Source organism: Pinus tabuliformis, chromosome 7, assembly GCF_031772625.1.
Source record: "Pinus tabuliformis cultivar Carrire ecotype Pingquan chromosome 7, CPIR1, whole genome shotgun sequence".
NCBI classification, from domain to species: Eukaryota; Viridiplantae; Streptophyta; class Pinopsida; order Pinales; family Pinaceae; genus Pinus; species Pinus tabuliformis.
Window position 1 is genome coordinate 1,186,412,016 of NC_142293.1, and position 18,603 is coordinate 1,186,430,618.

Sequence of the window (18,603 nt, forward strand, 5' to 3'; positions counted from 1 at the left end):
AGTTGTGATAGTCATTTCCCTATCAAGAACTACTTCCCTGATAGATAGGAGATCATTCTTGATCTTGGTGATCCTTAAGAAATATGCTTGCATACTGTCATCTTTGTCCTTCTTAATTTCCTTCAGCTTATTTCTAAGGAACAAAACTTTATTTGCATCATTAACTTTAAATAAACTCACCGGTCTATGGTAGATTTCCTTGGAGGTGGTCAACTCGGAAACATAGGCCAACAGGCGCTTGTCGATAGAGTCCCGAACTCCCGGATGATCTTCTTTGCTTTGACTTCTCCCTTGGTCCACTTGCTTCTAGTAGCAGCAAATGCATTTGATGGAGGCGCAACAATATTGTCTCTCACATGGTCCAACACTTCCTGATCTTCTAAAGTCAGATCGAGAGACATCTTCCATCTGTGATAGTCAGACTTCTCACGGAGCTCGTCTTCGGTGGGGAAGAGTGTTGATGACCTCATGTAGTTTTTAGGATAGCCTTGCCAACCTTCAGTGATTGCTCTTGCTCTTGCTCTTGCTTGGGCTTTGTCTTCACCTCACCTCTGATACCATGTTAAATTATGGTACGTTCTATGCTTAGAGCAGTTCACTTCTTTTTTTTCTCATTAGCCACTGATTAGCAATCATAGGTGACAATTTCTGTAGATAGTTAGCAATGGATGGAAATTGTCATAATGAAGGGGGGTTAACCCTTCATTACTACCGCGTCAACCGTCATTTTGTTCAGCTCGTGGGGCGCTCCTGCCCAGCTTGCCAAACCATCGGGTCAACCAACTCGTGGGTCGCCCGTTCTGTCACCTCGGGCACTCCTACCCGAGCTCGCCCAAACTCCATGTCAACCACCCATGGTTGCCCGTTCTGTCACCTTGTGTGTTTTTGCCCAACTCGCCGAATGGTCATGTCGACCAGCTTGCGGGCGCCCGTTCTGTCACCCGGGGCGCCTTCGCCTGAGATTGCCGAGTCACCGTGTGTGCCCGCCCTGCGGTTAACCCGTCGCACTTCTATGTGCACCTGCCCTGCATTCGGCCTGCGACCCAACACAGTTATATCGCCGCTCGACCTACGGTTTCGCTTGCTGCCCGACCCGTGTTCTAACCTGTCAGCTCGCCCTACGACCTTGTTGCCTGCGGCTTCACCCGAAATGCTTTGGCCTTGGCTCCGGGTCTCTTCGTGAGACAACTTCCATAGCTACTACAGCGCCTAAAATCTGCATAACCCCTACAAAAGTCTCTTATTTGTTCTTCGCATTGGCTTGTGCTAAGGCAACCACTTTTGGTCTTGAAGGACAATTCTTCACCATATGTGGTTCCTCACAAATCCAACACTCCAACGGCTTCTTCGTCTTTGTCTTATCATGCGATCTCAAAGACTCCTCTTTCGTAGACTTTTCTTTTGGTTTGTCATTCTTTTTCTTCTTCTCATTAGATCCTTTATCATAGTGTTCTACCAAGCGATCTACAATAGCAAATGCTTCTTCAAGTGTCTTTATCTTTCGCCTCTTCACTTCATTTCACACCCAAGGTTTCAGCCCTATGATAAAGTTGAACACCTTGTCCCTTTCTGCCATGTCTGGAAGTTCCAAAACTGCACTAGAGAACTCTCGCTGATAAGCTTGTAGACTCCCACGAAGTAATGTTTGCAGCGTTGCCATTGGCAATCTGGTCCATTCTTCTTCGCCACCACATTTTAGCATCTTTCGTCAAGAATTGAGCAGCTACCTTCACTTTGGTTTCCTCATCGGACATCCCCAAATGCTCCAAGTACTGTTCCATATCCCATAGAAAGTTACCAAGAGTTTTCGCACTCCTCGTCCCATCATAAGAATCTAGCTCTTTGACTTTTACATGAGCCACACCTCCACCTGAGTTGTGCCCAACAACCCTCTTCAAAACCGCGATCTCATTCCGAGCATCCTCAAGATCTTTTTGCAATTTCAAGATTTCTGCCAAACCTTGATCTCTTGCTTCACTAATCTTCTTGACTTCTTCTTCCGTTTGTGTATACTTCCATTCAGTGTACTCGTGTCGAACCTTGAGGTCTTCAAGCCTCCCTTTCACTTTCGCATAACCTTCTTGAACCTGCATGTTCTCGGCCTTCATCGAAGCCATATCAGAAGCTAACTCCTCCATACGATCCAATACCCTGTCAAAGTAAGCTTCACCTGCATCCTTGTCAGATTCACCTGTCATAACAAGAGGTTCTTTTGCCATCTCTGCCATCTGTCTTCTTTGTGATCTTGTATAGAGTCTAGACCATAAACCAGTATCACCTGCAAACCTGAACCACTTGTCACGAATGCCAAGTATTCAGACTTCCTCGTCACGTATCAGTAGCCTCTGATAGCAACTGTCACAGAGTGCAGTTGTATCACTTCACTTGTAAACCTGGTTCGATTGAATCAAGCTCTGATACCAACTGTGACACGTCCTTGGCGGTAGTTTTTCAACCGCACGAAGGGGGGTGCGGCACCAACACCCATTTTCTTTTTAACAATACTTACAAGTGTGGACTACACTTAACATTCCATACTTAGTTTTTTTTTCACTTTCTAAGTATTATATTCATATACACAACGGAAACATTCAATTAGTCTTCTTTCATCATTATTACCATTTACACATATGCACAATGGATAATTAACAGGAGGGGCAACTCCCTGAATATGGGTCTGCCCACAATGATAATAACAATCTTTTCTAAAATACAATTATAGTCTTTGTGAGAGAACCCCAACTTCTCTTCAGCAATTTTTGTCAAAATGTACAACTCAGCCTGCACCGTACAGCCTTGCTCAAACCATCGTTCGGACCGCCCACCGGTTCTACCTCCCGTCGCACGTTTAGCAAACTCGTTCACGAACTCGTTCAAAAAACCATTGAAAAACCCGTCGCTCAAAAACCACCACCCGTTTTCTTTTTAACAATACTTACAAGTGTGGACTACGCCTAACATTCAATACTTAATTTTTTTTCACTTTCTAAGTATTACATTCATATACACAACGGAAACATTCAATTAGTCTTCTTTTATCATTATTACCATTTACACATATGCACAACGGATAATTAACGGGAGGGGCAACTCCTTGAATATGGCTCTGCCCATAATGATAATAACAATCTTCTGTAAAATACAATTACAGTCTTTGTGAGAGAACACCAACTTTTCTTCAGCAATTTCTGTCAAAATGTACAACTTAGCCTGCATCGTGCAGCCCTGCCCGAACCACTCTTCGGACCGCCCATCGGTTCTACCGCCCATCGCATGTTCAGCAAACTCGTTCACAAACTCGTTCAAAAAACCGTTGAAGAACCCGTTGTTCAGAAACCCATTCAAGAACTCGTCGTTCAGAAACCCGTTTAAGAACTTCGTTTAGAAACCCGTTCAAGAACTTTGTTCAGAAACTCGTTCAAGAATTTCGTTCAGGAATACGTTCAAGAATTTTGTTTAGGAATCCGTTAAAGAATCTCGTTTAGGATTCCATTCAAGAATTTCGTTCAGTTGCACTTCGTTCAGCTTCCGTTCAGAAAGTCGTTCGAACTCCTGTTCAGAAACTCGTTCGAACACCCGTTAAGAAACCTTCATTCAGAAACTCGTTCAAACACCCGTTCAGAAACCTTCGTTCAGAAACTCGTTTGAGCCAGTCGTTCATCCGACCGTTCAACCGCCCATTTCTGCAACTTCGTCTCCTTGGTTCAGTGTTGTGGTCAAGAGCCGCTTGCACCTTCTCCACGTCCACCCTTTAGCTCGCCTTCCTCTTGAGCTCGCACTTATGAACTTGAAAACTTGTTCCTTTCCTCTCCATGTGTTTGCCTATGTATATGCATCCACACAAATATTTCATTGGTCGGCCTGCCCATTCAGCCAAACATGCCTCCAACTCACGTCGGCTCGCCCATGTCGCCACCCTGTCGGGTCCACATATGCGATATAAGTTCGCCTTTGCCAAGTTCGCACACTTAGCCAAATTTCAGTTTTCCGACCTTCGTTGGCTCATCGCACTCGTGCCCTAGGCACCTTTAACCGACCGCTCCAACTCGTCGCACTTCTCCAACTCGTGCCATTGTCGCAACGAAACGTCGCAACCGACTTGCCCGCTCATCGACTCGTCGCTCACCCAGCTCGTCGCACATAACTGGGAGCGCCCACCCAACTTGTCGCACGCCAACCACCGACTTGTGGGCTTGAAATACTCCCCCACTCTAAATGGTTGTTGTCCTCGACAACACTGTCATACGACATCGCAAAGTGTCGCTAGCTCCAACATCTACAATGCCCATGCTGCCCACCTCTGCTCTGTCATCGCACAAACCATAAAGGTTCATGTCTCCATGAATTGGAAAGTCTCCTCAATCCATGATCATCAACCACCTCTGTCGCAATCTCCACATGCTGCCCCACCGTGGAAGGCTGGTCCCTCCAACTCAAGCCGCATGCTCACTGCAAGATATCGTGTTGACCCTATCATGTATCGTCATCGTGTGAACCACTGCCATGATACTCCAACACAACTGTAACACATCTCAGTACACTGTCGACCCCCATGATTTGAATTAGTCGGGTAGCTAATCCAACTATCACGCTCAAACCATAAGAATGCACCTCCTCATGCCATCATCGGTCATTTCTCCCAGCATCTTGTCACAACATCAACTCGATCAAGAATCCATCTCCATCAAACCAACTTTCAATGTGCCACACCCAGGTCCATGAAGCAACCTTCATCACATTTGCAATGTGCCATCCCTCAAGTCTATGAAAGAAACAAGAATACACCTGTCTCATCATCCATGTATTGCCCATGATCATAGACCAATTAGCTCCCATGTCTCAAAATTGGTTAAGTCTATGAAAGAAACAAGAATACACCTGTCTCATCATCCATGTGTTGCCCATGATCATAGACCAATTAGCTCCCATGTCTCAAAATTGGTTAAGTCTCGGCTCAACCCATGCCCAAGTGTTGCCACCAAGGCATCCTCATCATTGCAACCCCATCACTCCAAAGTGTCTCATATCGACCCTCCACATCAAGTCACTCTCTCAAGCACACCCCATAAATGTACTCAAGAGTATGCACCCCATACTGCATCAAAGTCACTGACCTCAGCTCCTCAATGCATCAGATCCTCCAAGTCCACTATCATATGAAGTCCCCAAAAGTTACAACCTCATGTCATCATGAGCTCCATGAGTCATCTCCAACCAACATCCTAGAAAGCATACATGTCTCGGCCCCCAAAGGTCTTTGCAAGATGCCTTAGCTCCCCATGTAGTAGGAATACTCCATAGTCTGCTCATAACTCCACCAAGTCCATGGCCTTGTTGTACATAAGTGCACAACATCCCCATCGACTCATAAGTAAAAAGTCTCCATGTCACATCTGCAAATCCATCCGCACAACATCTCTGCCTTGGCATTCCTCATTGGATGCCCATAAGTGACATCTCTACAAGTGCTCCTGCATAATGTCCCTACATAATACTGCCATGCTCTATCTCTCCAACTTGATGTCCATGACTCAAGTTGCCCATGTTGTCCAGCCAAGTAGACCCACCACAACATCGGTCATCCTCATCCGAGTCTGCAATCCAGTCTAGTGCCCATATTCACCCAAAACACATATATCATCAAGTCATATGAGTCCCTTCCATCATAGCTCCCCCCATTAAAGGTCCCACCAAGACTGCGTCTTGGTCTCGACAATGAGAAGTCCACCCAAGTATCATCAAACTCAAGTGTGTGCCCTTCTCCAATCAATCCATGATTTATGCCGGGCACTTAGCCAATTCTCCATATGGCTAAAGCATGACCTATTCCTCCGCAATGATCATCACGTTCCTCCCTTGTCACGAGCATTTTCACCTTCTGCCATAAGGTCACAAACAACCCCAACAAGCTCTGCAACAGTCAGTGGTCCTTGCTTCTCCATACAAGGTCTCATCGTAGACATCCATGGTAAGATCTTCCACTGCATCGGCAAACTGATTTTGCCCTTCCCTGCATATGGCCCATCCACCAAAAACTCCAATGAAACACAAGTAACAATAGGAATACTTACTTCATCATGAGGCTCCTCCATGTGAGTTTCCTCATCCACCAATGTATGCAAACTGCATGATCTTGGTCCAACTTGATCAATTTCAAGTTCCTCCTCCATCGCTGTCATGTCTGCAACATCCTCAAACATCATAGTTTCCTCTTTTTCATCGTCGCAATCTGCGGCTACATCCTGCTCCATTGCCCAACCAAGTCGAAGAAGTTTGCCTTCAACATTCCTTTCTAAGACTTCAAGTTCATCTCGAATCCGTGGGTTCTCTTCTTTCATCCGCTTCAACCTGTACAAGGTCAGCAAGAGCTGCCCTTGGCATTCTTCCAAACCTGCCATGTCTTGTCGTTCAGCTTGGCTCAAGCATAAGGCTTCACCCCTGCTAAACCTGTCATGAAGTGTAATACTTCTCATCTGGTATTCAGTAGCTCCAATACCAACTATCATGGCACCTGGCTACCCAACTTGTAACGATGACTCGTGGGCCGGGTTAACCCCCCTTTGTTATGACAATTTCACCTGTGATTGCTAGGTGCGATGGGTTGGCTACTTCTGCCATGGGCTCTGATACCTGTGATACCACCGTTTGTTCGCCTTGCGACTCTACACGACTGTACTTTCGCCTCGGCTCCATGCTTCGGCCCAACTGCCGCCTGCACTTCGCCCTTCACTTGATTCTCACCAAGTCTGCAACTCGCATCACCTTCCTAGCTCGTTCACTTGAAGATTTTGCTTGATCGCCTTGATGTCTTTCTCCACCATTCCTCCATTAGTATATATGGCAGCCTAACCTTTGGTTGGGGCTCCGACTTGTCAAGCCGACCCACCGTTTGGTTATTTCACCAATCTCTCATGTCGGCCTATGGTGTGGGCGCCCATGTGCGGGACCGCCCTCCCATATAAACTCGCCACCCTTGCCGACACTTAGCCATTTTCACAAAACGACTTTCATGCGATGCTCCTTGGCTCGTTTGGTCAGCTCGTCGCGTCTTGTGGGTGCGCCCTCGACTCGTTGGTTAAACGCACCCAACTCATCCCGCCTCCGTGCGCCCACGCCGACTCGTGCCGACTCGTCGGTTAAACACGCTCGGTTGGAACGCTCGACCCACTAACTCGTAATGATGGCTCATGGTCCTTACTCCTCCCCCACTTAAAGTCATTATTGTCCTCGAAAATTCTCCATCCCAGCGACCATCTTGTCACCAAGACTGTCAATTAACCATTGTCGCAAAGTACTACCAGCTCCAACATCCCAAGATGCCCATACTGCCTGCCTTCACTCCAATGTCACATAAACCATTGGTCTATGTCCCATAAACAGGAAGTCTACTTGATCCATGACTTTTGTCAGTTCATATATTGCAAACATCCCTGCAACATATGTAATACAACTGTCTCCATCATGTGAATCTCTGCATAATACTCCATCCAACACAACATCTTAGTCGAAACTAAGACATCTATCTGAGAATGTACCTTCTCCATGCCACTGTAAGTTGTTTCTCAACATCCTGTCACAATCTCCTTGATCAAGAATCTGTCCAAAATAAGCCATGCTCAGGTCCATGGTATGCCCATCCCATCTGCAACATGCTGTCCATGATGCTAATGCCAATGTGCTGCTATGCAATCGCATACATTCCAGCATCATCAACCTGTCAAATAAAGAAGCCTCCTCCCAAGGCCCCTTGTCAAGGTGGTGCAGCCCTTCTAAGTGTTAAGGTCACTGCACCAACCTACCTCCAAGGTTGTCTATCGAGAAAGGAGGGCCAGGAAGTTCCCTCCCTGACTCTCATCCACCCATGTATCAGATTGATGCTGTGTCTTCAAGTACTTGTGCACAACCTCAACCTCCTCATGTGTACACCCAAGCTTCCCAAGCTTGTCTTCCATCAACTAAAAGTCATATATGCCCATGGCATACTTGCAAAACTCCACTATGCCAGCCGGATCTCTGCCTGTGTAATCTTCCCCAACTATTGCCACTGAAGAAGTATTCAAACTTCCTTCATCTGCAACTCCATTGTGAAGATCTTTGGTAGAAGATGCTCCTGTCAAGTGTCTCAAGATGTGTGAAATTGATTTTCCACCCTCATCTTTCCTTCTAGCTCTTGCAACGAAGTTTACTAACTTCCCTTCCTTCGTTGTTTGAGTCATACACCCAAGTCCTCTTTGCTCCACATCAACATGCTTCACATTCGGATCTTTTGGATACAAAGTCATAGAAGCCATCCTTGGTCTATACCCCAAGCAACTCCTTCTATTCATCGGAACCAACAAAGTTCTCCCTTCAGCTGTAATCAAGAGAATGTCCCGGTCCACCATTGGTATGGCTTGTGCAACCTTCAAAAAGTCTTGCCCCAACACCATAGAATGATCATCCAAGTCCACGATCCTCAAGTCCAACTTTCCAAACCAAGAGCCCACTCTCACCTGAGTGTTCTCCATCACACCAGTCACAACTTTCATGGTAGAGTTTACTGCTTTGAAAGCACTCCACTCTCTTCCCACTTCAACTTTCTTCCCAAAAGACTTTGCTGCTTTCCTACTAAGGAAACTATGAGTAGCTCCTGTGTCCACCAAAGCTGCAAATCTCTTGCCACATACGGTCACCTGCACAAAACTCAACTTCAAGGCATCACCATCCTCTTTCGGCTTGATCTTGTGTCTTACTTCAACAACCTTCTTCAACAATTCGGCCTCAGAAGAGTCTATCAACTTATGCTTCGACCTGACTTCCTTCTTAAGGTACTTCAACTCCTTGCTTGGCTCCTCTAAGAAATTCGATCCTGGTTCTTCTTGAATCCCTTCAAGCTTGTCCTCCATCGTTCCCTGCTTAAGTGCACCAATCAAGCGCCCATTGACTCCTTCTATACGAAGTGAACTAAGCCTCCGAACATTTGGTTGAATGTCTCGGTGATAGTCCCCAAGTTTGTCAATGTAATCGAGCTCATCCTGCTCTATCACAACAGTCTTTCTCCCAAGAAAGTCCTTCTTTATCTCGTCCTCAAGCTCCTTGACTCTTGCTTCCGCCATGGTGTTTTTCTCCCTCAACCGAACTCTCTCATTCATGAGTTCTTGGAGCCTAAGATCACCCTGCTGGATCTCTTCATCAAGTCCCTTGAGTTCATCAGTCTTCACATGAAGATTATTCAAGTCTTCCCGCAAATCTGCTATCTTGCTCCCTATATGTATCAAGGGTTCCCACTCTTGTACAAAAGCCTCATAGCGTTTCTGCGTTTCTTCTTTCCAATAATCACCCATGTCTTTCAACTTTTGAAATGCTCTTTTGACCATCTTCATCCGTTCGGAAAGTGTTCGATACCTGCTTCACCTTCAACAGTCATCAGCCTTCAAAACCCAAAACTTCAACTGAATCAACCCGGATACTAACTGTCACAATTATCAGCTTGTACCACTTCACCTGTAAATCTGAATCACCTGTCACGAATGTCAAGTAACCAGACTTCTTTGTCACGTATCAGTAATGGGCTCTGATACGAAAGAAGTGATTGCCAGGTGCCATGGGTTGGCTACTTCTGCCATAAGGTCACAAACAGCCCCAACAAGCTCTGCAACAGTCAATGGTCCTTCTCCATACAAGGTCTCATTGTAGACATCCATGGTAAGATGTTCCACTGCATCGGCAAACTGATTTTGCCCTTACCTACATATGGCCCATCCACCAAAAGCTCCAATGAAACACAGATAACAATAGGAATACTTACTTCATCATGAGGCTCCTCCATGTGAGTGTCCTCATCCACCAATGTCTGCAAACTGGTGGTCCAACCTGATCAATTTCAAGTTCCTCCTCCATCACCAGGATCTATGCAACATCCTCAAACATCACGGCTTCCTCCTTTTCATCGTCGCAATCTGCAACTACATTCTTCTCCATTGCCCAACCAAGTCAAGAAGTTCGCCTTCAGCATTCCTTTCCAAGACTTCAAGTTCATCTCAAATCCATGGGTTCTCTTCTTTCATCCGCTTCAACCCTGTACAATGTCAGCAAGAGCCTCCCTTGGCATTCTTCCAAACCTGCCATGTCTTGTCATTCAACTTGGCCCAAGCACAAAGCTTCACCCCTGCTAAACCTGTCACGAAGTGTAATACTCCTCGTCCGGTATTCATTAGCTCTGATACCAACTATCATGGCACCTGGCTACCCAACTCGTAATGATGACTCCTAGTCCGGGTTAACCCCCCTTCGTTACGACAATTCACCTCTGATTGCCAGGTGCCATGATTGGGGTTGTCACGAAGAAAAAGGGTGGTGGTGCCAGGTGCCCTGCGGAAAATCAAGTCTCTTATACCAACTGTCACATTGATAAGCAATCAGTAGCTCTGATACCATGTTAGATTGCCCCGATTTTAGTGCCAAAAAATGCGGCCTGCCTAGGAGAGGCAGCCACACCAAAACCGCACTCTTCTAAGGTCAACGCTGGTCAAAGAGACCTTCAACAGTTTTTGCGTCGTCCTTGCCCTACTGCATCCTCCTTCCCACGTGTGAGCTGCTCCTTGTGTAACCCAAAGCTAAGGGGAGAGAGAGAAGAAATTAGTGAGATGAGATGATGAGAAAATGAATCAACCTCATTTGCATTTATATGATTCACTGGGCATGTGTGCCACACATTTAACTGTTGGCCGACCTTGACAATTTGTCATTTAAATACAAATAAATTCATATCTCCATAAATACTTGTCGGAATCGGATGATCTTTAGATCAATCCTACATCTCTCGACAAGAGGAATCTATGAAAAATATCAATTGCCATAAATGAGATGACCCACATGGAGTTTGGTCCTAGTTTCCAATTTTAACAAGTACACTCCCATTGCTGCGAAAAAAGTGAGGGAAATTAAATGTGGGCCCACGTGGGCAGCCTTGGAGACAAATCGACAAAGGAAGGAGGGGTTCTCATTTTGCTCATCATCTATCATTTTTAGAATTTGTATTTTGACAAGAGCACGCTTGAGCAGTGAGCCAAGTCTGCGTGTGTTGTTCAACACACCGGGTGTTTCCGAGCAGAAATCCCAGCCCTTGCTTTGGTGGAATCCGAGTGCGAGCCCTAGGAGGGAGTTCTACTTCATCCCAATTCGTACCAGCAACAGGGAATCAAGTAACAACAGCAGGAAGAGTAACAACAACGTAGGGACTGCGCAGTCACAACTAGAGTGTGAAAATTTCTAAATAGAAATCCTACTGCAGTGATTAATATTATTTCTTTTAATTATTACCTCAGAAATAAGTTATCTACAGTATTCTTACGACAAATATGGAAATATATTCTACTGCAGCCTTGACAATTAAAACATTGCAAAAAGTAAATGTAAGGAAATACATTGGCACAAATACAATTAGAATGACACAATTGTTTTTGGACAATTGTCCCTAGAAAAAAGTAATGTGGGAAAACTGTTGCAGCAAATGAGGGTTTTTGTTATTCTTCACCAAATTCTCTTGTACAAAATTACAACCAGCAAAATAGGAATGAGAAATTTTACAGACACTTCTTGACCAAGTACTTCCCCAAATGAAACACTTCTTCTTCCCCGAAATCCTTTTGATCCTGTCTAGGTCAAACTGCTCTCTTAGGCTCAGCATCAAGCTGCCAATGCAGGCTCTGTGTCAAACTGCTCTCTCAGGCTCAGCGTCAAGCTGCCAATGCAGGCTCTGTGTCAAACTGCTCTCTCAGGCTCAACGTCAAGCTGCCAACGCAGGCTCTGTGTCAAACTGCCTCTGCACTGCCTCTTTCTATGTCACCCTATTCCTGCTCTGCATCTTGCTGCCTTGCACTCTCTGAATGTGCTAATGCCCTCTCTCTCTGTCTCACTTGCAACTCTCCCTCTGAATCGATTTTCTCTTGCCGAACTTTGACCAGTGAGAAAATTGATCTTACTCGGGTAGCTGAGTATCTACCTCTGGTGTATTTTTCAAATGACCCTCAAGCACCTTCTTATATCCTCTTGTTGGATAACCAACGACCTAGATTAACTCTTAATCAAAGGCTCAGAACGTTTTAACTTGATCTCTGTGTTTTTCTAGAAGTTTCACCCACAATTAGATTAATACCCATTAATATTTTAATTTTCCTAAGTTTAGACTGAGGAACCCCATTAAAAATATTAATTATTTTAATAAAATCGTCTCTGGGTGGAATTTCCCAAAACGGCTTCTGGGTTCTTTCAAATGCATGTGCCCAAGCCTCCTTGTAAAATTTTAGGCCTAGAGCACATCCAATGCCACCCCAAATCAACACTCCCTCTTAGTGAGGAATGTGCTCTAGCAATATACTGTTGCTGCATACTGCTCTTACTCTGAAGCATCGTCCTCTGTGTTGCTGATGTCTGACATGCTGTCCACCAACTACTGCACTGCTGCTGTAACTGTACTACTGCCTTTGACACTGCCATTGCCAATGCTACATCTGTACTACAACTCCCTCTGAATGTCTGCATCTGTGCTACTGCTGGCACTGGCACTGCCAACTGTCCCTGCACTGCAAACTGCTACTGCTACTAAAAAGGATTTTCGACCATACTCGTCTTCTCTCTGAACTGAGTGAACTTAGCTCTTTCGAGAGCCTTTGTGAGTCTATCGACCACTTGTTCTCCTCTGGGGACATACTGTAGCTGTATTGCCCCATGCTGAACACAGCCTCTAATAAAGTGACAACGAATATCTATATGTTTCGACTGATCATGAAATAGTGGATTCTCAGTGGGTTTGATGCAAGTCTGATTATCGTAGTAAACCTTGGTCGCTTCCATCCTTTTTCTGAATAAGCTCATAAGCAATTTTCTTAGCAATATGGCTTCACACGTAGCTATGCTGACTGCCATATATTCTGCTTCTGTTGAACTCAGTGCTACCGATTTCTGCTTCCTGTTGCACCAAGATATCATCCCTGATCCAACACTGAAGCAGTACCCTGAGGTACTTTTTCGGTCTACTGAATTACTTGCCCAATCTGCATCAGTGAACCCATTCAAACTGACGTCCTCCCCTCTGGAGTACTTCAACCCATATCTGACTGTTCCACATACATACCTAAGAATGTGTCTTGCTGCTGCCCAATGCACCCTTTTTGGTTCCACCATGAACTGACTAAGAGTGTTGACAACAAAACAAATGTCTGGCCTAGTGTTGACCAGATACATAAGCGACCCAATGAGCTGCTTGTACAAGGTGGGATCTACTTCTTTGTCTTTTGATGCATCTATTTTCTTCCAGTTGGTGATCATGGGAGTAGCCATTGGTCGACAATCCTGCATTCTGAATCTCTTTAGAATTTCTGTAGCGTATCTTCCTTGTCCAAGGAAGATCTCCTCATTCTTCTACCAAACTTCCAACCTCAGAAAATAATGCATCAATCCCTCGTCCTTCATGTCGAATTCGGCTTCAAGATTCTTATTGCAATCCTGGATGAACCTGGATGACCCAATAAGGAGTAGGTCATCTACATATAGTACCAGAATAAGTGGGTCATTCTCTACCGACAAGTAGTAGAGATTGGGATCAACATCACTCTTGACAAATCTCAACTGCTGCAAGTAACTATCAATCCAACCATACCATGCTCTGGGTGCTTGCTTGTGCTCGTATAGGGCTTTCTTTAACCTGCAAACATGAGTTTTTTTCTCACGAGTTTCGAAGCCTTCGGGCTGTTCTATATACACCTCTTCTATCAGTTTGTTCAAGAATGTTGTCTTGACATCCATTGGGTGAATCTCCCATCCCATTTGAATTGCTAGGGATATAACAGATTTGATAGAGGTGTATCGAGCAACTGGGATGAATGTCTCTTCATAGTCTATTCCTTCTTTCTGAGCATACCCCTTTGTCACGAACCTTGCCTTGTACTTCTCTATGCTGCCGTCTGCAACATACTTGATCTTGTAGATCCATCATGATCCTACCATTGATCTATCTTCTGGTATAGGTACTGCTTCCCAGACATCATTTGTCATGATGGAGTTGTATTCTTCCAAATTGGCATCCACCCATACTTGGTGTTGAACAACTTCCTGAAAGCTAGAGGGTTCTTCAACCTGAGCTACAAATGCGTGGTATCTATCTGGTTGTCTACCTGCCTCTTCTTGGCTCTAGGAGCTCCAACAAACTCCTCTGTGTCCCTCAGTGTCTGCAGTACTTCTCTGCTAGTTCTACCACTGGTGGTGAGAGGCTTAACTAACTCTTCGTCCTAATCTTGTCGTTTTGTCTGTTGAGAATCATCTGCATTTCCTCCTTCTAAGGAGATACTGGTGCTAATCACTGTACTCGATCTAGGTGTATGCCCTCCTGGTTGTCCTTCTTGTTGCCCCTGCTGCTCTTGGACTAACAGAACATTTCCTGACTGATATTCTGCAAGTATCTCACTAGATTTCATGAAAGCGCTATCTTCCATGAACTTTGCATCCTGTCTTACTACAATCTTCTTGCTGCCAGGAATGTAGATTCTATATGCCTTTGAGGTCTCGCTGTATCCTATGAGATACCCTTTTTCTGTAGTTTGATCCAGTTTATTGCGCTTCTCGTCTGGAATGTGACAATAGGCCACGCTTCCGAATATCTTGAGATGACTGACTTGCGACTTCTTCCCTGTGAAAACTCCTTCAGGCATTCTCTTCCCTAATGCTCTATGAAGAGTTCTATTCTAGATATATATTGCTGTGTTGCAAGCTTCTGCCCATAGATACCTAGGTAGACCATGATCATACACCATAGCTTTGGCTGCCCCAACAATAGTTCTATTCTTCTGTTTTGCTACTCCATTCTGCTTTGGATTGTATGGAGCTGTCCACTCTCTTTTGATGCCCTCCTTTGTGCAGAAATCTGTGAAGTCTTTGTCTGTATATTCTCCACCATTATCTAAACGCAATACCTTTATCTTTTTCCTTGTCATATTTTCAACAGGAACCTTAAACTCTTGGAAACAATCAAAGACCTTATCATTGGTCTTTAAGAAAATAGATCCATGTTTTTCTGGAGTGATCATCGATAAAGGTGATGAAGTATTCACCACCGCTAAGAGTCCTTGTGGACATAGGATCACAGATATTTGAGGGTATTAATCCTAATGCACACTCTGCTCTATTGTTACTTCTAGAAAAAGCTGCTTTAGCGTACTTTCCTACACACATCCTTTGCACAAGTCATCATGTTCACTATTAAGGACTAGTACCCCTGTAACAGTGTCTCTGAGCATCCTTAGTGTTCCATGGTGTAAGTGCCCCATTCACCTGTGCCATAATTCATTTCGCTCCTTCTCACCATTACAGTTGCTGCCTATTAGTGCCATTGGTGGTTCGCGCTGCAACCTATACAACTTGTTGCTTCGAACCCCAATTTTCTTTTTCTTCTTCCAGCTTGGATGCTTGAGTATACCTTCTTGCTATGAAGTATACATCGTATCCCTTGTCCTGTAACTAAGACATTGAAATTAAGTTCATTCCTAATCCTGGCACATGTAGAACATTGGTGGCTCAAATGTTGGTCCCTGCTTCTGTCTGAAAAGCTATGGTGCCTCTCCCTATTGGAGTACATTTCGTTCGGTTTCCCATAGTTATTTGGAATTGGAAGTTCATTTTTCCTTCTTGATAGCTCGAAAAATGTTTTTGTACTCCAATCATATGAGCTGAAGCCCCGTTATCAATGTACCAAAGATCCGTTGATGTTGAATTTTCTAGGCATGCAAATTCTTCATCTAATTTGGTAGATAAATCTGAGACACTTTGAGTATCCATATTGTGCCAATTTCTGACGCTAACCTGCCCCAACAACTGTTGTAGGAAAACTTGCGTCCCACTCGAGACAACCCTCCTTACTAAATCTTCTGTTGTGCTGTACCTTCTTCCATTGATAAATTTAGATTGGAAAGACTTACCTCTCTATCGACTCACTCAGAGAGAGTTTTCCCATGAAATCCAATCTCCTTGGCTTGAACTGCGCAATTCTCTGGGAGATTCGAATTTTTGCCCTTGCAGGAATTTCGAATTCCCTTCTCCTTTCAACGTTAGGTCCTCTGGCTTCTCTCTTCTGCTTCCCTGTAGCTCTGATACCATGTGAAAATTTCTAAATAGAAATCCTATTGCAGTGATTAATATTATTTCTTCTACTTATTACCTCAGAAATAAGTTATCTACAGTATTCTTACGACAAATATCGAAATATATTCTACTGCAGCCTTCACAATTAAAACATTGTAGAAAGTAAATGTAAGGAAATACATTGGCACAAATACAATCACAATGACACAGTTGTTTTTGGACAATCGTCCCCAGAAAAAACCAATGTGGGAAAACCGGTGCAGCAGATGAGGGTTTTTATTATTCTTCAGCAAATTCTCTTGTACAAAATTACAGCCAGAAAAATAGGAATGAGAAATTTTACAGACACTTCTTGACCGAGTACTACCCCAGATGAAACACTTCTTCTTCCTTAGAATTCTTTTGGTCCTCTTTGCGTCAAACTGCTCTCCCAGGCTCAGCGTCAAGCTGCCCAAGCAGGCTCTGCGTCAAACTGCCTCTACGCCGCCTCTTTCTGCGTCACGCTGTTCTTGGTCTGCATCTTGCTGCCTTGCACTCTTTGAATGTGTTGATGCCCTCTCTCTTTGTCTCATTTGCAACTCTCCCTCTAAATCGATTTTTTCTTGCCGAACTTCGACCAGTGAGAAAATCGATCTTACTTGGGTAACTGAGTATCTGCCTTTGGTGTATTTTCCAAATGACCCTTAGGCCCCTTCTTATATCTTCCTATTGGACAACCAACAACCCAGATTAACTCTTAATCAAAGGCTCATATCGTTTTGACTTGATCTCCGTCTTTCTTCTAGAAGTTTCACTCACAATTAGATTAATACCCATTAATATTTTAATTTTCCTAAGTTTAGACTTAGGAACTCCATTAAAAATATTAATTATTTTAATAAAATAGTCTCTGGGTGGAATTTCCCAAAACGGTTTCTGGGTTCTTTGGAATGCATGTGCTCAAGCCTCCTTGCAAAATTTGAGGCTTAGAGCACATCTGATGCTACCCCAAATGAACATAGAGACACTCCAGGAAGTTGTGGAGATAGGGGAGTTTGAGAAGGAAATTCAGTGGGAAGGCTTGGGAAGCCTTCTAACAGGGATTGCAGGCATTTTGAGAGCATTCAACAACAAATTTCTCAGGTGGGTCGATTTACCCAGTAGGAGAGCCAGCCAAGCCCAAGAGGGTCGAAATTCCGCGGTCAAGCTTTGGCCAAACCCTTCTTGGGTTATTATGGGTTTCTTGAGTAGAGGCTGGGGTTAATTTCCCAAAATTTTCTAAGCAGTGGGGAAGGCTCTAACAACAGATCATTTCAGGTAGCAACAACTTTCTAGGTATTCACAACACAGCTCATGGGCTGAATTACCAACAACTTGGAGGAGAGTGTTCCTTTGTTCATTTTGGGCTTTTGCTAGGCTAGCTTGCCAAGCCCAGGTGCACACATTCCAGCACCTTGTTGTACACCTCTTCCATTTAATAAAATGAGTAGACAATGCAGTTTGGATACCTTGTTGTACACCTCTTCCATTTAATAAAATGAGTAGACAATGAAGTTTGGATGCCAATTTCGTGGTCTGATGGTTTGTTTTAATTTCATGATGTGTTTGCCTATTTTGCTTTGCATATTTACTGCTAATTTTCTTAGGGATATTACAGAAATTTCGAAAAAAAAACAAAAAAAGCCTCGCGGAACAGTGTGAACCGTCCACCTTCTCTCGGATATGTTCGCGATTTGCTGTGGATACACGCCTGAACCTCCACAAATCCACACCCGATCCTTTCCAGATCTGTGGATCGGGCAGCAGGAACCGCAGATCAGGCCCCTGCGGATCCAATTTTCCAGGAATCACCAAAAAAAGGCAGAACTGCGGATCCGATTTTCGGATCCTTGGTTCCGGCGAAGGATCAGTGGCGGATCCATACGGGATGCGGTTCTGCCTCCAGATCCTTGGGGGGGGGGGACGGTTCCTGCAACACTGGTCTACTCTCACCACTTTTCCTAAGCCCCCAATCATCAAAATCCTCTCCTAGTGTAAAAAATACAAAAATGGAAGTATATGTAGCAAAATTATTTAGTTGGGGATATCACAATCTTCAACCAAACAAAAATACTGTTAGTCAACAAATATGTAAGTAAATTCATTGCGAACTGTCACAAATTGTTGTATATGTCAGACACTGATAGAGCCAAATCTTTTTTTTCTGCAATCAGATCAAGAACAAAACTGAAAAGTGAATTACATGCAACAGTCATGCATAGAACCATAAAGCGCTGGCACTAAGTCCTAAAGATTTAAGACAAAACCTTGTAATTTCTGCCAGTATTAAGATGGGTTTAAGTAATCTGTTAACCATTAAGTGATATGTGATTGCAAAAAATAACCCTGTATCTCAACGGGATCGAACACTATAGGGGTCACATCATTTCTAAACTTCAATATCTTTAAAGCTAGCACTTATTCTATTTGATGATTTGTGCTCAACTTTTTCTATTGTCATATTACTGTTAG

General features: G+C 44.1%; 1 protein-coding gene across 2 annotated transcripts in view; it reads left to right on the forward strand.

The window, feature by feature from the left end:
• Positions 1-18,603, forward strand: part of LOC149251687 (glutathione gamma-glutamylcysteinyltransferase 1-like) — a 502,910-nt gene that overhangs the window by 127,234 nt on the left and 357,073 nt on the right. The window lies entirely within an intron of this gene.